Raw genomic sequence first — 26,082 nt, 5'->3', positions numbered from 1 at the left:
AATCTGCCCTCCCTTCTATCTCCCCCACCCCCTTCTTGTATCCCCTTCCCTTTCTATTTTCCTGTAGGATAAGTCAGATTTCTATATCCCATAAGCAAAAAAATTTCTACTCTAACCACCATGTAGAAGACTGTAGAATACTCCAAGGTCAATGTGATTATATATGCATGTATTCCATATATACACACACATATATATGACGCTCTACATGGCTGTTGTCTTTTGTTCTTGAAGAGGACCAAAATGGCATCACCATGCTAAAGTCGTTTTAGTGTGTCTGACTGTGCCTGATCAAACCAATACAAGCATGGAATGCTCTACCACAGGTCACGAAGAAATAGTCCATGTGAACATTTGGGGTAGATTCTCTGAACTTGCACATCCTTCCAGGGTGGGGGTGGGATATTGAGCTATTTCAATTCTACTTTGCTCGTGAAAGATCAAGCACCTTCTCTGATGTGGGCACACCATGCTGAGTGGTCCTGTGCCAGTGTCCCCCATGTCACACAATCAATTCCAAAGTTCTTAAGAGAGACTTTGAGAGTGTCCTTGTATTACTGCTTCTTTTTTTAGGGGGGGAAGGCAGGGTAATTGGGGTTAAGTAACTTGCCCAAGGTCACACAACTAGTAAGTGTGTCAAATGTTTGAGGCCAGATTTGAACTCAGGTCCTCTGACTCTGGGGCCAGTGCTCTACTCACTGTGCCACCTAGCTGCCCCTGTATTGCTTCTTCTGACCACCATGTGAACACTTGCTCTGTGTGAATTCTCCATAAAATAGTCTTTTTGGGAAGAGCACGTTTTGTATTCTAAAATAACAGGGCCAGCCCTTTGGAGTTGTGCTCTCTCAAGTAGAGTTTGAATGCTTGGCAGTTTAGTTCAAGAAAGGACCTCAGTATTTTATCCTGCCAGGTGATCTTCAGTACATTCCTAAGACAATTCAAATGGAAGCCATTTCCTGGCATGGTGCTGGTATACTATCCAGGTTTCATAGGCATATGCCAATGAGGCCAGCACCACAGCTCTGCAGGTAGTCAGTCTTAAACCTCTTCTCTCCTATGCTTTCCTTTGGAGTCTCTCAAACACTGAACTAGCTCTGACAATGAGTGCATCAACCTCATTATCAATATGCACATCCCTGCAAAATATACTACCAAGGTAAGTGAACTTATCCACAGCATTCAAAACTTCTCCATTTGCTGTAACCGATGGCTCCACATAGGAATGGTGTGGTGCTAGCTGATGGAGCACCTGTGTTTTCTTTGTGTTAATTGTTAGGCCAAAATTAGCACAAGCAGCAGAGAATTGATCCATACTTTGTTGCCTCTCAGCTTCAGAGGCTGCACTGAGTGCGTAATCATCTGCAAACAGAAAATCACGCACCAGTACTCCCTACACTTTGGTCTTGGCTTGTAGCCTTTTCAAGCTGAAGAATTTGCCATCATTGTGGTAGCTGACCTTGATGCCCTGCTCGTCCTCATTGAAAGCATTTGACAACATGGCTGAAACAATCACACTAAAAAGCATTGGGAGGAAGCACATAGCCTTGTTTTACTCCATTGGTGACTGAGGAAGCATGAGAGCAAGCATGAGAGCATTGCTCATTATTCAGAACCCAGGCATGTATGCCATCACGAAACTGAGGTACAATGCTGATGAACTTCTCCAGGCAATCAAATTTTGACATAATTTTCCCTAAGTCCTCATGACTGAGAGTATCAAAGGCCTTGTTGTATACAGATTTCTATTCTGCTCCTGGCATTTCTCCTGGAGTTGTTGGGCAGCAAACACCATATTGACTATTTCTCAGCCCTATCTGAAGCCACACTGGCTCTCAGGTAGATGACCATCTTCCAGATGAAGGATCAGCCTATTAAGGAGGACTCTGGCAAGAATCTGGCCAGTGATAACTAAGAGACAGGCACTACCCTGTCACTCCCGCCGCCCCTCTCCGCCCCCCCCCCCCATGATTGTCACAGAAAAATCTATTTCCTTTACCTTTACAGAAATGGACAATGGAGGCATCCTTGAACTCCTGGGGGATAACCTCCTTTAGCCATATAACCTGGAAAATTTCAGAATGCTTTTGTATGAGCAATGGATGCCCTCCCTTAAAAATCTCAGCTTGATGAGAATCAGCACCAGGTGCTTCGCCACATGAAAGGAGCCTAGTGGCATTCAAAACCTCGTCTTCAATTGGAACTTCAGCTAGGGAGGGACTGACTTCAACCTGAGTTAAACAGTCAATGGCCCCTGCATTGATTTATGATAGTCTGTTGAGAACACCATGGAAGTATTCAGTCCATCTCTCTAGGATCTTGTCCATATCACTAATCAATGTGGCTCCATCAGCACAGAGTAGTTGAGATGCACCATAGGTCTTTGGTCCATAAATCGCCTTCAGGGCACCATAAAAGTGCTTTGGATTGTTACTATCTGCATAAAACTGAACTTTATCTGCCTTCTTACTGAGCCAAGAACCTGCATATTTCTAGGCTTAGCTTCTACTTTACTTTTTGATGGAATTAAGTGCTGCCTTCTGTAGTAACAATACGACTAGCAGCTGCTGTTGAGGTGTAAGACCCAACAAGACTAGCAACAAGAGCTGCCAGCACAGGTTCTTTGATCTGCTTTACTAAGGAAAGTAACTTTAAGGGGTTCACAATCATACAAATATCATCTACTTAGTTCAGGACGAAAAGCCAGCAACCCGAACTTCAGAGCAAATACAAACGAATTACAAACATACACAATATAAACAGACCAAATCACAATTCATAGTTAACAAGGAACCAATGGGTCTGGGTTAGCAAAGCCAGGGGTAGTAACTATGCCTTGCCCAGAGTCCCACGCCACTCTTCCAGTGACTGAGAGCCCCCAAACAAAACATCTGGGTTTCTTCAAAGCCAGGGGGCTCTTAACAGCTGTCCAGAGTCTCCACATCAACACTCCTCCATGAGTGAAAGCCCCAGACAAAATGCTAACCTTTGAGTTTTTATATCCTGTTCAGGGCCCAAAGAATTCATACCTAATCAGCAAAAGGGTGTGAGCCTGGGGTTTAGCACCTAGTTAGCAAAAGAGTGTGGGCCTGGGGCTTTGCACCTTCTAAAAGGGAAAATGGTTAAAAAAAAAAAGTCCCACCTTAATTACCAATACACCTTCTTAGAGATGGATGAAGTATCCTTTGGCAAACTCTGTGGAGTTCTCATTTTGCCTTTAGCAGCTTCTGAATTTCCCCATCATTTTCATCAAACCAATCTTGATGTTTGCAAGTGTTCTGACCCAGATGAGCAAATACAGTGCTGTACACCAGATCTCTGAAAGCTGCCCACTCCTTTTCTGCTCTGTTGCCAAATGTGTGTTAGCTCAACTTTCCCTCCAAGTTAGCAACAAATTGTTCCACTCAGAGAAGAGTGCTAATCTGCTGACATTAATTCTTCTGGTAGTCATTTTGCCTTGGGGATGCTGCTTTTGTTGAATGGGAATATTGAGCTTGGAGAAGATAAGTCTACAATCAGTCCAGCACTCTGTACCACACATTGCCTTCATCACTCTCACATCCTATCTGTCTCTTCTCCTTACAAACACATAATCTATTAAATACCAATGTTTGCTGTGAGTGTCCACAAAATTTTATTGTGTTTAAGTAAACAGAAGACAGTGTTGGTGATGAGAAGGTCATGAGATGTGCAAGTCTTCAGTAGCAAGTAACCATTGCTGTTGCTGTTTCCAACTCCATTCCTCCCTAGGACTCCCTCCTAAGTCTGGTAGTCTGAGCCTGCTCTAGCATTAAAGTCACCCAGAATTATAAGCCTGTCCTCTTTTGGCACATTGACGATAAAGGTCTCCAGGTCTTCATACAATTTTTCTGTGATTTCATCAGAGTTCGTCATGGTGGGAGATGATCGTGGCAATCTCATTGTCATGAACCTGTCATTTACTCACGCTGGAAGGCATACAAGCTTGCTGACTAGATTAGTTTTGATTGCAAAACCTACACCAGCTGTAAGGCACTCCCCCTTTCACTGTGGCCATTCCAGAAAAACGTGTATCCAGCTCCTACTTCAGTAAGCTGGCCTTCATTTGCCAGCCTTGTTTCACTTAGGGCTGCTATTGGGATGCAGTATCTGCTGAGTTCTCTTGCAATCACAGCTGTTCATCTTTCAAGTCTACTGCATTTTGTGTTGTCTGTAAGTATACACACATTCTGTGTGCTGACGGTGAGTGGAATAGTCTTTGCAGATGTTTCTGTACATTTTGTGTGTGTGTGTGTGTGTGTGTGTTTTGACCACAGAGTGGGATTCCCTGCCTGCCATGTTAATCAGGCCAGGGTTGGGTAAGCTGACAATTTTTAGGGCATCCTTTTTAACCCCTTCCTTATACCAGGAGTGATCCTTAAAAGGCTGCTCAGACACTCCGGGAGCTGCCAAATCTCACTGCTGCTTCCAGTGAAAAAACAACCTTATGACCTGGGCCACATGTGTGCAGGATTCTGACTACAACTTCCAGTGTATCCACACCTGCTGCTTTGTCACTTGGCTGTTGCCACAGGACTTCGAGATAGGTAAAATGGTATGGGTGATGTCTTTTGATTCGTGCATAAATTGGATTTAAGTGAAACAGAGTTGCACGATGTCATCAGCCAAACTCTCTCCTCCTGAATCATCATGGTCCAGCGGCAGGACAGAAACAACATACTAGTGGTGGCTCAAGATGCAGTGGATGACCTTGGTGTCTTTGATGTCTAACTAATCTCTAAGCACTCTACAATGCTTGCTTCAGCTGCCTTCATGGCCATTGAAACAAATTGTTTTCATCCACCCATTTCATCAGGGGAAGTCTTCACATGCTTGGGGCAGACAACCCCCTACACCAACAGGTTTGAGACTCCTCGGTTACCTTCAACCTGTTTTAGACTGTCTACCAAAACAGTTTACTGGGGTGTGGCCACTGCGCATGCTACAGCTTCTTGGAGCCACAGGTGACAGTTAGGTGGAACAGGTGGACACCAAAGATGGAAAGCAGACCTGAAAAGGGCTCGACATAAATATGTTCTACATAAACACTGACTAAATATAGGTCTCTCTGTATGTGTTACATACACACATATGAAAGAGAGAGAGAGAGTCACCGAATATACTTTTTGCTCTCTCTCAACCTCCAAAAAAAAAATCTGAAGCCTTGGAATTTAGATCAAAAGTGGCAGGTTGGAGTGGTAGGAGGGGCAGAGACAAGATGATAAGAGTACAGAGGCAGCAACCCAGCTAAATTCAATTAAATTCTCCTCCAAACAAATTAAAATAACTCCTAAAATCAAACACTGGAGCAGTAGAAGCAACAAGAGGTTAGAATGAGATATTTTTCCAGCCCAAGACAATTTATGAGGGCAGTAACACAAATCTCTGACATAGGGGTAGGTGCTGGTACAGAGCACAAACCAGTGGTGGGCCTTCTTACAACAGCAGCAACTTCAGAAGTATTCGGTCCACAGACAGTAAGGGGGTTGTACAAGTGGTCAGAAAGAGACAACAGAGAAATTTGCGGGCACTGGGGGCAGCTGGTGATGATTGGCAACTCTATTGTCCAAATGCAGTTCCAGTTTGCAGTTCCAGGGTAGAGAGGAACACTTGTTTATTACAAGAGAGTGGGGGCCCTGGTCACAAGTCCAAGGCAGAGAGGACTAGAGCTTTCAGTTACAGGAGAGAAAGGACCCTGGTCAGTTTCAGAACCAAGAAGAATCCTAGTACTTGCAGCTGCAGGGGCCAGGGGCCCTTTCTGGGTAGAAACTATAACTCTCCTCAGATCACAACACCTTGGAAACACCAAAAACTTACAGACCCTCAGAACTAGCTCTGAAGACAACAGCACAAAAAAGCCTAAAGCTCGGCACAGTGCCTCCTCACCTTCAGGTGTGCGGTGCCCAATTTTAAAAAGTCCAAAGTCAAGAAACAAAATGGAAAAATGAACAAAAGGCAACACCAACAAACAAAACTTGGCCATAAAAACCTACTGTGGTAGGAAGGAAAGCTCAGAAAACAGCAATGTGAAAACAGCTAGAAGCAAAGCCTCAAAGAAAATGCTAACTAGATCCAAACCCAACAAGAATTCCTGAAAGAGTAGAGAAAAAGATAAGAGTGGTAGAGGAAAAATTGGGAAAAGAAATAAGAGTGATGCAAGAAAATTATGAAAATGGAATTGACACCTTGGTAAAAGATGCACAAAAAATACTAAAGAAAATAATACCTTGAAAAACAAAATTGGCCTAATGGTAAGAGAGGCACAAAAATTCATTGAAGAAAAGAATGTTGTAAAAGAAGCATAATTAGCCAAATGGAAAAAGAGGCACAAAATCTCACTGAAGAAAATAAATCTTCAAGAATTAGAACTGAGCAAGTAAAAGTTAATGACTCCATGAGACATCAAGGAACAATAAAACAAAGTCAAAAGAATGAAAAAAAAAGGAAGAAAATGTGAATTAGCTCTATAGAAAAAAAATGACCTATAAAATAGGTCCAAGAGAGAAAATTTAAGAATTATTGAACTACCTGAAAGCCATGATCAGAAAAGAGAGCCTAGACATCATCATTTGAGAAACTGTCAAGGAAAATTGACCTGACATTCTAGAACCAGACAGTAAAATAGAAATTGAAATATCGATCACCTCCTGAACAAGATCCCAAAATGAAAACTCTCAGAAATATTATAACAAAATTCCAGAGGTCCCAAGTCAAGAAGAAAATACCACAAGCAGTCAGAAAGAAAACAATTTAAATGTCATGAAACTACAGTCAGAATCATACAAGATGTAGCAACTTCCAGGTTAAAGGACTAGAGGGCATAGAATATGATATTCCAGAAGGCAAAGAAAAGAGCTAGGATTACAACCAAGAAGAACCTACCCAGCAAAACTCAGTATAATCCTTTACAGGGAGAAATAGTGAAATTCAGTGAAATAGAGGATTTTCAAGCATTCCTGATGAAAAGACCAGAGCTGAAGAGAAATCTCACATTCAAACACAAGACTCAAGAGAAACATAAAAAGGTAAACATGAAAGAATAATCAGAAGAGACTCAATAAAGTTAAACTGTTTATATTACTATATGGGAAGATAATACACATAGCTCCTAAGAACCTTATCATTATTAGGGTAGTTAGGACATGACAGGACATGAATGTGAGTCAATTATATTGAGAAAGAGGGATGCACTAGGAGAAGAGGAAAGACAGAGGTAGATGGGGGAAGTTTTTCTTTTTTAAGAGGGGCGGGGGAGGGGAGTCAAGCTGCAGAGTAAAGATAGGGTTTTGCCTGGACTCTCCCAAATTCTCCCCCCCAAATAACTTTAAAATAATGTCTCAAAACAAATTCTGGAGAGGCAAAACCAACAAAACAGAGGGAAACAATTTTCCAGCCCAAGACAACTTAGAAGGTCAGCAGGAAAGGTCTGTTTCACTGCTTGGAACTAAGTTCAGCACAGGCCATGCTCCAGCCCCAGCAAGTCAGTAGCAGAACTTAGGGGTGACTGACTCTGCAGAGGCAGCTTCTGGAGCTCTAAGCCCACAGACAGTTAGTGAGTCAAACAAGTAGTCAGAAGGAGATTATAGGGGAGCCTTTGCTGGCACAGGGTACAGGAGTATACACAGATAGAGGGCACAAGTATGAATTGACTATGATGGGATGATATTTTTAAAAAAATAGAATTAAGGGATGATAAATAAGGATACACTGGGAGACAGGGAAAGGGAGAGGTAGACTAAGGTAAATTATCTCACATAAAAGAGGCATAAAAGAGCTTTTACATTACAGGGGAAGATGAGGGAATGGCAGACAACACAGAAGGATGGGAAGGGGTTAAAAAATAGAGGGTGAATTGGAGGAGGCAGTGGTCAGAAGTTAAACACTTTTGAGTAGGGACAGGGTAAAAGGAGAGAAAAAAGAAAGATAAACAGGAAAAAATAGGATGGAGGGAAATACACGGTAATCATAAGTGTCAAAAAAATTTTTATACCAAGTTTCTCTGATAAAGGCCTCATTTCCCACATAGAGAACTGAGTAAAATTTATAAGAATATAAGTAATTCCCCAACTGATAAATGGTCAAAGGATATGAACAGGCAGTTTCCAGAATAAGAAATCAAAATTATCTATAGCCATATTAAAAAAATACTCTAATTCACTACTGATTAGAGAACTGCATATTAAAACACCTCTGAAGTATCACCTTACACCTATCAGTGTGGCTAATATAACAGAAAAGGAAAATGACAAATGTTGGCGGAGATGTGGGAAAACTGGGACACTAAAGCATTGCTGGAGGAGTTGTGAACTGATTCAATCAATTGGGAGAACAATTTGGAAGGGCTATAAAACTGTGGGTATTCTTTGCCCCAGCAATAACTACTACTAGATCAGTACCCTAAAGAGATTTTTTTTTAAAAAAGGAAAGGGATCTATATCTACATAAATATTTATAGCAGTAGTTTTTGTGGTGGCAAAGAATTGGAAACTGAGGGGATGACCTGGGGAATTGGCTGAACCAACTGCATTATATGATTGTCATGGAATACCATTGTGCTATAAGAAAAGACTAGCAAGATGCTTTCAGAGAAACTTGGAAAGAATTACATGATATGATGCAAAGTGAAGTAAACAAAACCAGGAGAACATTTGACATAGTAATGGCAATATTGTACAATGATCAACTGTGAGTGACTTAGCTATTCTGAGCAATACAATGAACCAAAACAATTTCAAAGGACTTATGATGAAAAATGCTCCAATCCTCCAGAGAAAGAACTGATGGAAACATACTTTTTAAAAACTTTCTTTAGTTTTTTTTTTGGGGGGGGGTCTATGTTTTCTTTCACAACATGACTAATATGGCAGTATGTTTTGCATGACTGCACATGTATAAGTTATATCAAATTGCTTTCTCAATGAGAGGGGATGGATGAAGAATTTGAAACTCGAAATTTTTTTAAATGAATGTTTAAAATTATTTTTATATGTAACTGAAAAAATAAAATGTTTTAAAAAGGTGCAAAAGAAAGAGCTTTTACAGTAGAGGGGGAAATGAGACAGTAGTGGGCAATGCTTGAACTTCACTATTATTGAAATTGGTTCAAAGAGAGAAGGAGATTATACAAAAAGAAACACACAGAAACAAACACACACACACACACACACACACACACACACACACACAGAGAATTGGGAATAGAAATCTATCTTACCCAATAGGGAAAAAGGATGGGAAGGGGGTAAGAGATATGGAAAAGGAAGAGTCTGGAGGGAGATGATAAAAGGGGAGATGTAGGGGAGGCAGTGGTCATAAGTAAAACAGACTTTTGAAGAGGGATGGTATTAAAAAAGAGAGAGGAGGATAAACAGAAGAAAAGAGGATGGAGGAAAATACACAGTAATCATAAATATGAAGATATGCTCATCCATAAAAAGACAATGGCTAGCAGAATGGATTACAAACCAGAATGCAACAATATGTTGTTTACAACAGACACACTTGAAACAGAAACACACAGAGACATGTACATGTAGTTAAAATAAAGGGTTGAAGCAGAATCTATTACACGTCAGCTGAAGTAAAAATGGCAGAGATAGCAATCATGATCTCAGACAACGCAAAAACAAAAGAAATTTAATTAAAAAAGATAATCAGGGAAACTATATTTTGCTAAAAGGTATCATAAACAATGAAACAATATCAAAAATTATACAGCAAATTTCTCTGATAAAGACCAATTCTCAAATATATAAGGAACTAAATCAAATTAATAATAATAATAATAGCCATTCCCCAACTGATAAATGGTTAAAGGATAAGAACAAGCAGTTTTCAGAAGAATAAATAAAGCTATCTAAAGTCATATTAAAAATGTTCTAAATTGCTATTGATTAGAGAAATGCAAATTAAATAACTCTGAGGTACCACCTTACACCTATCAGAAATGACAAATGCTAGAGGGGATGAGTGAAAATAGGTACACTAATGAATTACTGGTAGAGTTGTGAACAGGTCTAAACATTTGGGAGGATAATTTAGAACTATGCCCAAAGGGCTATAAAACTATGCATACCCTCTTATCCAGCAACACCACTACCAGGTCTTACCCTAGAGAGATGAAAGAAAAAGGAAAAAGGATCTATATGTACAAAAATATTTATAGCAACTTTTTTGTGGTGTCAAAGAATTAGAAATTGAGGGAATGTTCCTCGAGTGGGGAATGGCTGAACAAGTTGCAGCATATGACTGTGATGGAGTATTATTCTGCTATAAGAAATGACAAGAAGTTGGTTTCAGAAAAACATGGCAAGACTAATATGAAATTATGCAAAGTGAAGAGAGAAGAACTAGGAGATCATTGTGCACAGTAACAGCAATGTTGTAACGTGACCAACTATGAAACACTTGGCTACTCTGATTAAGACTAAGACAATTCCTAAAGACTCATGATGAAAAAATGCTATCCACCTCCAGAGAACGGATGAACTCCGAGTGCAAATTGAAGTATTTTCTCATTTCATTACATTATTTTTGCTTTATTTGGGGGGGAGGGAGGAAGTGTAGTAGAGGAGTATGACTAATTGTGGAAACATGTTTTGTATGATTTCACATGCATAACTGATATTTTACTGCCTTTTTATTTAGTGAGAGAGGGGTTGGGACGGAGCCAGAGAATTTGGAACTCAAAATTTAAAAAGAAAAAATGTTAAAAGTATGTATCAATTTAAAAAAAATTACTTATGATCTATAGTATGATCCTAGAAGTTTCAGTTTTTCCTTGATCAGACCCCACCCAAAAGGAATTTTGTTTAATCAGGCCTACACTGAATGTTTTTATGTGTTCTTTGGTTTGGGCTGAGCTTTGATTCCGAGTCAATCCTACCATCCCTAAAACAGGAATTCTTTACTTTTTTTTGTGACATGGACAACACCTCCCTCCCACCCTACTCCCTACACACATTTTGGCAATCTAGTGAAGCCTATGGATCCTTTCACAGAATAAAGTTTTTAAATACATAAAATAAAATACATACGATTACAAAAAAATCAAATATGCTGAAATACACATAAAATTTTTTTAAAATATGATCACATACTCTAAGTCAAAAATGATGAAGTAGAACCAAAAATGTGCCCTGTAACCTCAAATGCTTTTTAGTGATGAAAATAGCAGACCTAAATAGTCGAGACTGTGCTAACATTGAAGAAGCCCTGTATTCAAATTCTATCTCTGCTGTGTGCTAATGTGCTTATCAACTATGTGACCTTATATATGTCCCAAATTTCCTGGATCCAGTTTCTTCATTTATGAGATGGATATAATTACTGAACTAAGTGACTTCCAAAAACCTATAAAGCTCTGAATTTTGATAATTCATCATTGTCAGTACCATAAAGCAGCTCTCTAAATAAAATTAAATACTGTAAAATCTTATGCCAGTCATAAACCACATAATATATGTTTTTGTTGACCATGAACTAATTTTTTAATTATTTCCAATGCTACTTCAGATTTGTTAGAATCTAGTAGTAGAATACAGATGCTACCTTGGAATCCCACGGAGGGGGGAAAAACTCCTTTAGTCTCCCAATAAAGAGTGCATTTTTCCAATCCTATTGAACATAAATGGAAGGGGAAATAAGATTTCTTTTGCATTTGTATCCCAATCATATTAGTTTGCTGCAGTACTGATTTTTGGTTTTTAATTTTCAAAAAGCTAATTCATCAGTACAGATAGCTGCAATTGGATCAGTCAGTTGTGATTACTTATGGATGAATTTGGTTTAACTTCTGAGGGAGCACATTCAAGGAGAGCCAAAAAATTTGTTTGATCTTGTCTGATTGTTGAGTTGTGATTCCTGTTAACACCAGGTTGGCTTAGTGAACACTGTTCCCCAGTCAATTAAGAATGAAACCAAGGACAGAAGCTGCCAAGTCTCTCATATTTACAGAATTCTTGTGTTCTCTGACCTTTAAAAGTGAATAAAAACACACTAATCTTCTTAGTGACTTGAACAAAAATTGAATATACAGGCTACTTCGACAAAGCATAATGTTTATTTCTAAGAAACATTACAAAACACTTATTTTTTTTTGGTTGAAATATTTGATTGTCTTACATACTCCACTGAGTATGTAAAAAGATTTTTCTTTGAGTTTATAATTTGAATTCCCAGCTTAATGGGTCTTGGGCAGACAAAATGCCAAGGCTTGTTTCAAAACCTTGAATATTAATGCATAAATATTAATCTCCTAATAAATTTGAGTATCTAAGAGAAAAATTCAAAGATTAAATTTCAAATATCTTGTCCAACTACTCTAAAAGCCCTTTTAAATTTCTGTGTTTTAAGAAACTATATATTGTGGGAAAAAGCTACAATATAATTTTAAATGCTATAGTAATATGCTGCAGTAGGCTTCCTGACAATATTCTTAGATATCACTTTGATCATATATGACTGTTGCATTCTGTGCCATTAGAATTTGCATACATCCTAGTTTTTGTTTCTTAGCTAGTGAAATGGTTTACACTACTAATTTGTAATTTAGAGTCAAAACAGAAACTCTGTCTTTGATTCATTGTGCTTAAGAATTAAGAAAATAGCTTCTACTTCTAGTGAACATCAAATGGCGGATGATGCCAGTGCTACAGGAGGTGCAGGAGGCCCCGGGGGCCCCAGAGTCGGAGGTCGGGATGGCTACTGCGGTGGCTTCGGCAGTGGGCGCTGAGATTGAGGCCGGGGCCGTGGTCGAGACCGTGGTCATGGCCGCGGAGCTCGGGGAGGAAAGGCTGAAGACAAGGAGTAGGTTCCTGTCACTAAGCTGGGCCACCTAGTCAAGGACATGAAGATCAAGTCTTTGGAAGAGATCTATCTTTTCTCGCTCCCTATCAAGAAGTGTGAGATCACAGATTTCTTCCTGGGATCTTCATTGAAAGATGAGGTTCTGAAGATCATGCCTGTTCAGAAACAAACTAGAGCTGGACAACTTACTAGGTTCAAGGCTTCTGTGGCCACCGGTGACTACAGTGGCCATGTTGGTCTGGGTGTCAAGTGCTCCAAGGAAGTGGTTATAGCTATTTGTGGTGCTATCATTCTGGCCAAGCTGTCCATTGTTCCTGTGAGAAGTGGCTACTGAGGGAACAAGATTGGCAAGCCTCACACAGTGCCCTTCAAGGTCACTGGGCGATGTGGATTGGTTCTGGTGTGCCTGATCCCTGCTCCTAGAGGTATTGGCATTGTCTCAGCTCCTGTACCTAAGAAGCTCCCGATGATGGCTGAAATTGATGACTGCTACACGTCTGCAAAAGGCTGTATGGCTACTCTGGGCAACTTAGCTAAAGCTACTTTTGATGCCATCTCTAAAACATACAGCTACCTAAGCCCAGACCTGTGGAAGGAGACTGTGTTCACTAAGTCTCCCTATCAGGAATTCATTGATCATCTCACAAAGACTCACATTCAAGTGTCTGTCCAGAGGACCAAGGCAGCTGCCATGGCAACCACATAGATGCTTTTTATAAACAAATAAATTGAACCATGCCTGCTTAAAAAAAAGAATTAAGAAAATACTGAATATAGATTTTTCTTATTGTGTAGAAATTTTGGCACTGAGAATGATAGGGCCAGGAAAAAATAGCATTTCTAACTTCAGAGTGTGATTCTTTGCTTAGATCAAATGAAGCCTCTCTATGATAGCATACTGCTTCACAGACTAATTCTTTGCATTCAAAGGAGGGAGAAAATCTTTCAAAGTGTTGAACATTTTAAAACTCTACCATATATATTAAATCAAAATTTGTTGAAAATGTTTAACAGGAAGCTCTACAACGTTCTAAAAATTCCTCAGAGAATTTGTGTTCAAACTATCAGAGTCCAACTGTCAGAGAACTTACTTTCCTTTGAGCCAAAAATATATCTCTAGCTTTCAACAGTCAACTTTCATATTAAAGTGTGACGACAGCAAGTATTCTAAATAGCAGAGGGAAGCAGGGCTCCAGCCCAGGACAGCCTGGATGGTCGCTGGGTGAGGTCTATCACACATGGAGGTAGAAGCAGAATGGAGCAGAGCCCAGCGTGGGCAGCGGCAGGACCAACCAGACCAGAAGCTGGGTGGAACAGGCCCTAGCGCCCTGAATCAGTGAGCTGTGGCAGTTACCAGACTTCTCAACCCACAAACACCAAAGACAACAGAGAAGGTTAGTGGGAAAAGCTGTGAGGAACAGAGTGAAAGGAGTTCCCAGTTTGGCCACTGCCCTGGGGACAGTGGGGGGGGTGCAGCTACAGAACTATAGCTACAGTTGCTTCTGGCCCCAGGCCCACCTGGTGGGAGGAATTAAGTGGCAGAGCAGAGCTGGAGTGCAGAGCCTGCTTAAGATCTGAGTCAGGTCCCAGTTGGTGGTTCTTGGGGGAGGAGGAGTGCTGTTATGGCAGAGCTGGCTGTATAGAAATACCACTGAAAACAGCAGCGCAGCCCCTCAAGCTTGGAACAAACTACTCTCTACTCTACAAGCAGTCATACCCCAATGAAAAACTCAAGGGTCAAGTAAGTTGGCTGGGAACATGGCCAGGCAGAGAAAACAGACTCAGATTCAGTCTCAGACTTTGGAATCTTTCCTTGGTGACAAAGAAGACCAAAACATACAGCCAGAAGAAGTCAACAAAGTCAAACAGCCTACATCAAAAGCCTCCAAGAAAAACATGAACTGGTCTCAGGCCATGGAAGAGCTCAAAAAGGAGTTGGAAAAGCAAGTTAGAAAAGCAGAGGAAAAATTGGGAAGAGAAATGAGAAGGATATGAGAAAACCATGAAGAACAAGTCAATGACTTGCTAAAAGAGATCCAAAAAAATACTGAAAAAAATGCTGAAGAAAACAACACCTTAAAAAATAGACTAACTCAAATGGCAAAAGAGCTCCAAAAAGTCAATGAGGAGAAGAATGCCTTGGAAGGCAGAAATAGCCAAATGGAAAAGAAGGTCCAAAAGACCACTGAAGAAATTACAACCTTAAAAATTAGACTGGAGCAAGTGGAAGCTAGTGACTTGATGAGAAATCAAGATATTATAAAACAGAACCAAAGGAATGAAAAAGTGGAAGACAATGTCAAACATCTCATTGGAAAAACCACTGACCTGGAAAATAGATCCAGGAGAGATAATTTAAAAATTATTGGACTACCTGAAAGCCATGATCAAAAAAAGAGCCTAGACACCATCTTTTAAGAAATTACCAAGGAGAACTGCCCTGATATTCTAGAGCCAGAGGGAAAAATAGAAATTGAAAGAATCCAGAGATTGCCTCCTCAAAAAGATTCCAAAAAGAAAACTCCTAGGAATATTGTCACCAAATTCCAGAGCTCCCAGATCAAGAAGAAAATAATGCAAGCAGCCAGAAAGAAACAATTTGAGTATTGTGGAAAAACAATTAGGATAACACAAGATCTAGCAGTTTCTACATTAAGGGATTGAAGGGCTTGGAATACAATATTCCGGAGGTCAATGGAGCTAGGATTAAAACCAAGAATCACCTACCCAGCAAAACTGAGTATCATGCTCCAAGGCAAAATGTGGACTTTCAATAAAATAGAGGACTTTCAAGCTTTCTCAGTGAAAATACCAGAGCTGAATAGAAAATTTGACTTTCAAAAACAAGAATCAAGAGAAGTATGAAAAGGTAAACAAGAAAGAGAAATCACAAGGGACTTACTAAAGCTGGACTGTTTTGTTTACATTCCTACATGGAAAGATGATGTGTATGATTCATGAGACCTCAGTATTAGAGTAGCTGAAAGGAAATGCATATATATATGTGTATGTATAATACACACACACACACACATATAATATGTGTGTATGTATATATGTAGGTGTATATATATATGTGTGTGTGTATACATATATATGTATATGTGTATGTATGTGTGTATATATATATATATATATACACATATGTGTGTGTGTGTATGTGTGTGTTTATAGACGGCACAGGGTGAGTGGAATCTGAAGGGATGATATCTAAAAAAACAAAGTCAAATTAAGGGATGAGACAGGAATATATTGAGAGAGGGAGAAAGGGAGAGATAGAATGGGGTAAATTATCTCACATAAAAGTGGCAAGAAAAAGCAGTTCTGTAGGAAGGGAAGAGGGGGCAGGTGAGGGGGAATGAGTAAATCTTGCTCTCATCAGATTTGACCTGAGGAGGGAATACCATACACACTCAATTGGGTATCTTACCCCACAGGAAAGAAGGAGGAAGAAGATAAAAAAGGGGGGACAATAGAAGGAAGGGCAGATGAGGGGAGGAGGTAATCAAAAACAAACACTTTCCAACAGGGACAGGGTCAAGGGAGAAAACTGAATAAAGGGGGATAGGATAGGAAGGAGCAAAACATAGTTAGTCTTTCACAACGTGAGTACTGTGGAAGCATTTTACATAATGATACGCATGTGGCCTATGTTCAATTGCTTGCCTTCTTGGGAGTTGGGGGGCGGGAAGAGGGGAGAGAATTTGGAACTCAAAGTTTTAAAAACAGATGTTCAAAAAAAAAGTTTTTGCATGCAACTAGGAAATAAGATACACAGGCAATGGGGCACAGAAATTTATCTTGCCCTACAAGAGAAGAAGGGAAAAGGGGATGGGAGGGGAGTGGGGTGACAGAATGGAGGGCTGACTGGGGAATGGGGCAACCAGAATATATGCCATCTTGGAGTGGGCAAGAGGGTAGAAATGGTGAGAAAATTCGTAATTCAAACTCTTTTGAAAATCAATGCAGAAAACTAAACATATTAAATAAATTTAAAAAAAAACAGCACCCTGTCACTTATAAACATGTAATTTTGATTCTGCTAATTGCAGAAGTAGGGAACCCTCCTTCAGAGGTGCTGGATAAGATTTCATAGTTAAATGACTTAGGAGACTGGGGAAAAGATAAATTTCCTCGAGAGAGAAGGGTAAATAGCCAGCAAATTCAACGTCAGAATAGCGTGACAAGAAAAGAAATGTTTACTACTCTGTTGAGAACAGGGGTAGATTTTAGAAGATTAGATGGTATTCCAACTAATGAGCTATACAAAATGTACCAAGATAAGGGGCTTAATAGCAGATGGAATATAGAAGAAAGAACTGCCCCTACAAATCCTACAGATCTTGAACCTTTGTATGAAAGTGAGTCACACCTTCAGGGAGATTAGGAAATAGGCTGAGCCCCAGCTCAGATTAAAGAAACACAGACGGGATAACATATCCCATATTAATCTGACTATGTATTGGAAAAATGGATCAAATACTGTAACTAGAGCATTGACAGACACTGGGGCAGAGGCCACCTTGATTTATGGAAAACCTGACAAATTTAAGCATGGAACTCGTCCATCACAGGACTAGGAGGGGCTGAAATATCAGTCAAACAAGTCAAACTGATGATGAAAACTGGACAATTGCCTAAGAAAGAATATACTGTGGTCATTGTACCCATTCCTGAATACATCACTGGAATAGATATATTGAAAGGTATGACTCTGAATTTACCCAAGGAGATATATCAATTTGCAGTAAAGAAGATAGGAATTAATACAGTTTTAGTGGGAAAAATAAAAATGGACCCAATCACTTTACCTGAACCTTCTAAAGTAATTACTTTGAAGCAGTATCATGTGCCAGGTGGGCAAGATGAAATTGTCAATACTTTTATGTTGAAGCAGGAGTGTTAGTCCCTACAACCACTAGATGAAATAATACTGTATGGCCAGTACGAAAGTCAGATGGAAGGTGGAGAATGACAGTGGATTATAGACAATTGAACAAAGTGACTCTTCCCTTGTATGCTGCTGTTCCAGATACGGTTACCTCAATAGAAAGGATCTAGAAATATCATGAGACTTGGTATGCAGTTATTGATTTGTCCAATGCTTTCTTTACAATCCCAGTAGACTCCAGACAGGGGACCAGTTTGCTTTCACATGGCAGGGCCAACAGTTTACTTTTACACACTTGCCACAAGGATATCTGCATAGCCCAACTATTTGTCACAGGATTGTGGCTAAACATTTGGATGAATTACAGCTACCTGGTGTATATAGACAATATTATGATACAGGGAGAAAATCTAAAAGAAGTGGAAAATAGTTTGATACTTTTAACTGAGCATATGAAAAGCAAAGGATGGGAAATTAACCCTGCAAAGATTCAAGGACCACCTCAAACTGGAAAATTTTGGGATATACAATGAAATAAAAGACTGCAAGAAATTCTCTCATAAGCTCGACAAGAGATTCAAGATTTTCCTATCCCCACCAATAAGAAAGAGGCCCAAAATTTCATAGGACTGTTGGATATTGGAGATACCACATTCCACACGGACAACAGATTTTGAAACTCTTATATAAAGTTACCAGGAAAAAAAATATGAATTTGATTGGGGGCTTGAACAGAGTAAAGTTTTTGAAGAAGCCAAAGCTGCTACACAATTGGCTCTGGATTTATGGCCTATGCAAAGTGGCCCAGTGAAATTATAAGCGACTGTACAGGATGACTATGCAAATTGGAGTTTATGGAAAAAACAACAAAGCCGAAAAGAACCTTTAGAATTTTAGTCAAGGAAACTATCTTCATCTGGAATACAATATACACCTTTTGAAAAGCAGTTGTTAGCTGCATATTGGCCTTTGGTAGAGACTGAACAACTGACTCTGGGCCATGAAGTGATATTAAGGCCTGGAATCTCGATTACGACTTGGGTGATAAGCACTCCAGCAACTCACAGAATTGGACATGCACAAGAGGCTAGCATAATTAAATGGAAATGGTATATTCAGAATAGACTGAAAAAAGGCAAAAGTGGAGTTTTTGCTCTACATGAATCTATAGCAACTATAGACACTGATGGAAATGACAAACTCCCTGAACCAAGGCAACAGTTGGGTACAATCCTTGGTGAAATGGAATGACAGATATGATGGACTGACTGAAGAACAGAAGAAACATGCATGATTTAATGATGGGACAACAAAATATTTGGGCCATAAAAGACATTGGAAAACAGTAGCTTATAAGTACTAAGTGGACTTTGGAAAGTACTGGGATAGGCGGAAATAGTCAATATGCTGAACTTATGGCAGAACATCAAGCTATTAAAACAGAGAAAGGAGGACAGTGTCATATATTCACTATTCATGGGCAGTAGCTAATGGGTTAGCTACATGGATGCCAATGTGGAATAATCAAAACTGAGAAATCCATGATAAACAAGTTTGGGGCAAAGAATTATGGGAAGATATATGGGACATGTCTTCTTTGGTTACTAATTTGTCAGTTTTTCATGTAGATGCTCACGTGGCCCTCACTACACCAGAATGTGAGTACAATGCACATGCTAATCAACTAGCAAAGACGGCAACTGAACATATTGTCCCTACTCTGACACCAACTGATGATCCAGTACTAGCAAAATGGGTTCACCAAACAGCCGGACATTTAGGGGTCCAGGCCACACACTGGTGGGCACAAGATTGAGGTATTAGTATCTCTCATTCATTGTTAAAGCAAGTAACAGAGGAATGTCATATATGTCAATTGGAAAAGGAATAAACTGTTCCTTGGGTAGTAACTGGAAAAATACCAAGGGGAAAAGTTCCAGCCCAGATTTGGCATATAGATTATATTGGACCACTGCCCCAAGATAAAGGATGCAAATTTATATGTACTTGTGTTGACATCTATTCAGGTGTACTAGTGGCTTGTCCTTATAAGAATGCAACCCAGAAAAATACCTATAAAACTCTAGATATTATAAGTCTATACTATGGAACCCCAATGCAGATTCAAAGTGACAATGGGTCATATTTCAAAGGTAATGAGATGAAGAGATATTGTGTATTAAACAATATGGAGTGGACATATCATATTCCATATTACCCACAAGCATTTGGGTTGATAGAAAGAATGAATGGATTATTGAAAGAACAGTTAAGAAAGTTAAGTTACAATAATTCGTATCAACACTGGAAGGATAATTTGTTCACTGCTTCATATAATTTGAATAATAGACCATTGGGGGAAGTACACCTCTAGCCAGAATGATGACCCCAAATCCAAACACATAAGATCCAAAATATCGAGTATTAGACTGTGAGGGAAGATGTCCCACCACCGTATCCAGGAATGCCTGGTTCAGGAGGATATGATTTACATTGTTTAGAGGACTTTTGGTTGGATAGAAAAGAGATAAGAAAAATCTCTACTGGGAAATGTATCAGAATCCCTAAGAATCATTTTGGATGGATATTACCTATACCAGGATTAGCAGCTCAGGGAATACATGTATCGGATGGAGTGATAGATTCTAGTTATCAAGGAGAAATTATTGTGACACTCCAGAATGTGGGTGAAGAACCTATAGAATTTTGTACAATTGATATTATAGTTCAATTGATCATCATTCTTTGCGAATACTCCTTGTGAAAACTGACCCTCCTTCCAAAATAACTATCAGAAGAAAGGAAAGATTTTATTCTACTGATAGAATAAAATTGGGAGCTAAAATATGGGTAAGGTGGAAGTTGGATGACGTTCCAAAGGCTACAGAAATTATGGCACATGGGATAGATCACACTGTAACAGTGGTTTACCCAGGAAAAAATTATTATGAAACTGTATCCTTGACTCATGTATTGTATCATGAATGAGGCTGTGATAGTCTCTTTGTTTCTTTTTGGATTTTTGTCTGTTAAATTTGTTTGAGAGATTTGTTTTCTGCAGGCTTAGTACCATCTACCTGCCGATGCTTAATCGCTTAAGCCAGATGTCACCCTCTGACGTGTTTGGATGTCACCTCTGGACCTGTCCACGACTGTGATGTGTCATCCCTGGACTGGGCATCAATTGAGTTCCCGATGCGAGCTTGCTAAAGAACTGACCTCTCGAATAGGACTCTTTATCTCTTGGGTCAGGGACAGCTCTACATCCAATTTCAGCAAGAAGAAGCTATGAAGAAAGAGATCTTTGCCCCTTACCCCAAGATTTTAAGCCCCATTCATTCAGGGGGGAATGATGATATTGTTTTATATGCTTATCCTGCGTTATCCCTGTTACGTTGTTGTAAAGTTATATTGACACCAGTTATCCCAAAACTCCCACTGTCCTATGTAATGGATAAGAAATATCTTGGGGCCAAATGTAATAGCAATTTAGATCTGAAGATCTTTCCCACCCATGTGACCTGCTTATGTTACAGGAAGCCTAAGTCTCATGTGTTGGGAGGAACTTGGTGAGACGAAAAGGAAGTTGTGTCACAGGAAATGTTGAGAGAGAGCCATTATGTCTGTTAATGGCCATCGTGATAGAGCTGAGGTAAAGACAGTCGACCTGTGATAGCTGAGCAGACTGTGGTAGCTGTACCGTGAGTTTTTGGGAAGGCCTCAGCAGGTAAGCAAGGTTTTAGGATGGCGAGGCTCCATGTTGTGATACTGTATTTCACATTTCTTGATGTTATGATAAAGTGGGCCAACTAGTTGTGGCAGAAGATTGCCTGGTCATGGGATCTTGTTATCCGGTATCTGAATAAATGTTTTAATCCTTCCATATGGAGAGTCTTTCATACTTTGCAACGCAGAACTACGTAGGCATATTCACAATTATCGTAGATGTTGTGTTTATTGCCTTGTTGTCACAATGGCTAAACAAACTATGGTACAAGAATATGATGGAATATTACTGTGCTATAAAAAAAAACAATGAAAATGATGAATACAGAGAACCATGAACTGATGCAAACTGAAGTAAGCAGAGCCAAGAAAGCAAAGTATACAATGAATGACCACAATAATGAAATGGTATGAACAACCACAGAAAAACTTAAAATAAATATAAAATCATAAAAAACAAGGAGGATCCAAAATAAGAGATAGGAAAAAAGCCTACTCTACATGCCTTTGAAGAGGAGGGTGTGGGGGAAGAAGTCCTCACGATTGTGGAACACTGAAAATAAAGTCAAGTCTTTTTATCTATTAATCAGTTTTGCGGAATTTTTTTTCCCTATTCTTCCTCACTCTTGAAAAAAAAAAAACAACTCTGTGTTATGAGGGACTACTCTTTGGGAGAGAGAAAGGAACACATCTAGATGACATAAAAATAAAAGATCAATAAAAAAAAATCTGTTTATACAAGAAGTGCTGAATCTTTCTTACTGAGAGCAGGAAACAAATTGTGCCCAAGAATCTGAACAGCCTATTGTTACAATGTGACTCTAAATTATTTTTATGTAACCATTTCCAGAAGAAAACATGCATTTGTTTTCCTTCTCAATTCACTGTTTGGCTTCTCTACTGACAAAGTAAACAATACATCGATGGTAATGTGATCTTTTGATCCAAAACCCTAATCCACAAAATGAATGTACATGTCATTACTATCATGAGTCATGAATTCTTTAATATCTTGAAGTTTCAATTTACAGATCTTGATTTTTTTAAATGTTAGTCACACTGCTCCTTGTTTAGCTGAAGGGGACATTTAGAACATATTGTTACAGATGAGATTTTTGTAAACACTTTTATGGTCCATTTTAACTTATGTAAGAACTCCAAGGGATTCAACATTCTACTAGGAAAAGTTAAAGGAAAAGGATTTATGAACAAATTTTCTTCCTAAATTTCTTTAGTCTGTCTTCTAAATGACTTCCTTTAAAATTATTTGTTTTGCACTAGTTCACAAAAATGAACTATAAAGAGAAACACAGTTTCCCAGATTAAAAACAACTTTTGGAAGAACTGAATTATTTAAGCAGTATTTATCAGTACTGGGCACTTGAGATACAAAAGACTATATGGAAGGCGCTTACATGTTATGAAAGGAAACAATATATAAGAAAAAAGAAAAGTAGGTACTATTAGTGGCTGGTATGTAGAAATTACTTGGTAAATGCTTATTGAATCAAACATTCACATAAAACAAATAAGAAATATTAAGATTCTCAGGCACTGAAAAAAGCACTGATTTTGAGGTCAGAAGACACAGCTCTTAATATTGGTTATATTACTAAGTAGCTAGGAAAGAATTAACAAGAATGGAGAGCAGTAAGCAGAAGCACAAGGATATACGTAGCATCAAGATTTCCTCACTAAGTTCAAGTAATCAGAAGTAGATAACCCATAGTCCCATGACCAGTAAGTGTTGGAGGTGAAATTCAAACCCAGGTCTCACCTGATTTCCTGCTAGATGTTACACTTTTTCCTCTATATTATGCAACCTCTCAAATATGCAAATTTAATACTATTCAACTCAAAAAATAGATCATAGTTTTGCCAATTTTAACCTAGAAGAGAGAGGCCTTAGAGATCAGAGTCCAACTCTTTCATTTTACAGTTAAGTAGAGTAAGGTCCAGAGAGTGTAAGTTATTTGCCTAGGGTGACATGAATATTAAATAAAAAGTTAATCTGTGTTTTTTTCTATGTCTCACCTAATATTAATGTTCAGGTATTCACTAAGCAACTTTCTATTATGTGTTTGCAGGATTTGCATAATTTTGATGAATGCAGGGAAAATGCTTTACTGGGAGACAGACTCTAAGGGAGTATTTTGCTCTACCAAATAAAATGCTTTTTCATCGTCAACAGTAAAAATAGCAGAACTTTGTATTTTCTACATTTGTCTTTTAATTTTTTGATGATCAACATGGTTCATTGTGAAATGTCATTTAAAAAAAGACTGCTTGTTCCCTATTAATAGTTTCATCGTGGATGCCCTCAATGTGTTTACAACCTTCATAAAAATTAACACAGATGGTAAAACAGACATATAAGTTTTAATTGTTGATGTTCTCTTGGTTGTCCGTTTTTTGGGATATTAATAAAGTCCATTTTTCCCATGTTTTTGATATCTTCTCTTCCATCAGATACCTTGTGAACTGATCCCTCAATGCTCTCGTGACTTTGTTGCCTAGCATCCAGTTCTCCTCTAAGGATACTTGCTCTAACTCTGTTGCTTTCACCATATTTCTTCTTTTTTAGTGACAATTCTACTTTCTCTACAAGCATATCCAAGTCTGTCATGCTAGTGCAAAAGTACAGTGGCTTCACAATCCTCCAAGGTAAAAATAACTTGTTATGACAATCTTTGCAAGTATTTTGCATCTTTATTTTATTTTTGTCTACTATAAATTCATGTTACATAAACTCAACTGAGCCTTCACTTTGACCTTCCTAATCAGTTCACTATCCCACTCATTACAATGCTTTTGCAAACTTTTTCATTGATCCTCAAACCTCCCAGGTGGCTTGGTGACTTCATCAGCTTCCATGAATTCAATCATCCTCTTCAAGCGGATGATTGTCAGATCTATCTGTATAGCCCTAAGCTCTCTCCTGACCTCCAGTCTCCTATCTCCAACTGGCAGTGAATAGAGCACTGGACCTCAAGTAACTTAACTGGACAAGTAACTTAACCTCTGTCTTAGTTACTTCATCTGTAAAATGGGAATAATAATGGTACCTAACTTAATAAGGCTGTTATAAAGATCTAATGAAACAATATTTGTAAAGCACTTTGCAAACTTTAAAGCACTATATGAATGCTAACTTGTAGCCATTAGCAACTGTACACCTCAAACTGGATGCCCAGCAGACACTGCAAATTCAACATGTCCAAAACTGAATTCATTATCTTTGCCAGAAACAAACAAACAACCCTTCCCTATTACAGTCAAGTATACTGCCATCATCCCAGTTACCTAAACTTGTAATCTTAGTGTCATCTGTAATTCATCACACTTTCATTCCTCTCTCCCCCCATATCCAATCTGTTGCCAATCATGTCAATTCTATTTTGAAAATATCTTTTCTAACCATTCTCTTTATAATCTTTCTAAAGTACAGGTCTGATCATATTCAATAAATTCCCACAACTTCCTACTACCTTGAGGATCAAATATAAAAACCTCTGTTTGGCTTTTAAAGCCTTTCATAACCTAGCACCTTCCTGAATTTCCAATCTTTTCACACCTTACTACCCTCCATGTATGCTATGCTACAGTGACACTGGCCTCTCTACTGTTTCTTGCATGAGGCATTCCATCTTCTAACACAATGCATTTTCACTGGGCTGTCCTTATTGGCTTTGAAATTTCTACCTTCTCACTGGCTCCCTGTGTTTTTTCAAGTCTCAGCTAAAAGTTTACCATTCACAAAAACAATTATGCCAACTCTTTTTTTGTCACCAAAGAAAGAATCCAAAGTCTGAGACTGAATCCGGGTGCGTTTTTGCTGCCTGGCCATATTCCCAGCCAACTAACTTGACCCTTGAGTTTTTCAGTGGGATATGACTGTTGTAGGGTTTAGAGAACTATGTTCCATGCCTGGGGGGATGTGCCAGCTCTGCCACACCAGCAGTCCTCCTTCCCCAAGAACCCCCAACCCGGAGTGGACTTAGATCTTCAGCAGGCTGTGCACTCCTGCTCTGATCTGCCACTTAATTCCTCCCACCAGGTGGGCCTGGGGCCAGAAGCAACTGCAGCTGTACTTCTGTAGCTGCCCCACCTCCGCTGCCCCGGGGGTGGTGGCCGAACCATGAACTCCTTCCACTCCCGCAGCTTTTCCCACTAACCTTCTCTGCTGTCTTTGGTGTTTGTGGGTTGAGAAGTCTGGTAACTGCCGCAGCTCACTGATTCAGGGCGCTAGGGCACACTCCGCCTGGCTCCTGGTCTGGTTGGTCCATGCCGCTCACGCCAGGCTCTGCTCCACTACGTTCCCAGCTCCCAGCTCCGTGTGGGATAGACCTCACCCAGAGACCATCCAGGCTGTCCTGGGCTGGAGCCCTGCTTCCCTCTGCTGTTTAGTGGGTTCTGCAGTTCTAGAATTGGTTCAGAGCCATTTTTTATAGGTTTTTGGAGGGACTCAGCGGGGAGCTCACGCTAGTCCCTGCTTTCCAGCTGCCAACTTGGCTCCGCCCCGCCCCCAACTCTTTTTTTAAGTAGAATCTTTGTTATTGTTCAGTCACTTCATTCATGTCCAACTCTTCATGACCCAATTTGGGGTTTTCTTGGCAAAGACACTAGAGTGCTTTGCCATTTTC

The 26,082-nt window shown here is 39.4% G+C and overlaps 1 protein-coding gene and 1 pseudogene across 2 annotated transcripts in view; one reads left to right on the top strand and one right to left on the bottom strand.

Moving 5' to 3' along the window:
- SPIRE1 (spire type actin nucleation factor 1) overlaps positions 1 to 26,082 on the bottom strand; it is a 263,983-nt gene that overhangs the window by 124,623 nt on the left and 113,278 nt on the right. The window lies entirely within an intron of this gene.
- LOC118851473 lies at positions 12,647 to 13,528 on the top strand (annotated as a pseudogene).

Source organism: Trichosurus vulpecula, chromosome 1, assembly GCF_011100635.1.
Source record: "Trichosurus vulpecula isolate mTriVul1 chromosome 1, mTriVul1.pri, whole genome shotgun sequence".
Lineage (NCBI taxonomy): Eukaryota > Metazoa > Chordata > Mammalia > Diprotodontia > Phalangeridae > Trichosurus > Trichosurus vulpecula.
Note: the sequence above shows the minus strand (reverse complement) of the source record. Positions and strands in the feature narration are given on the sequence as shown.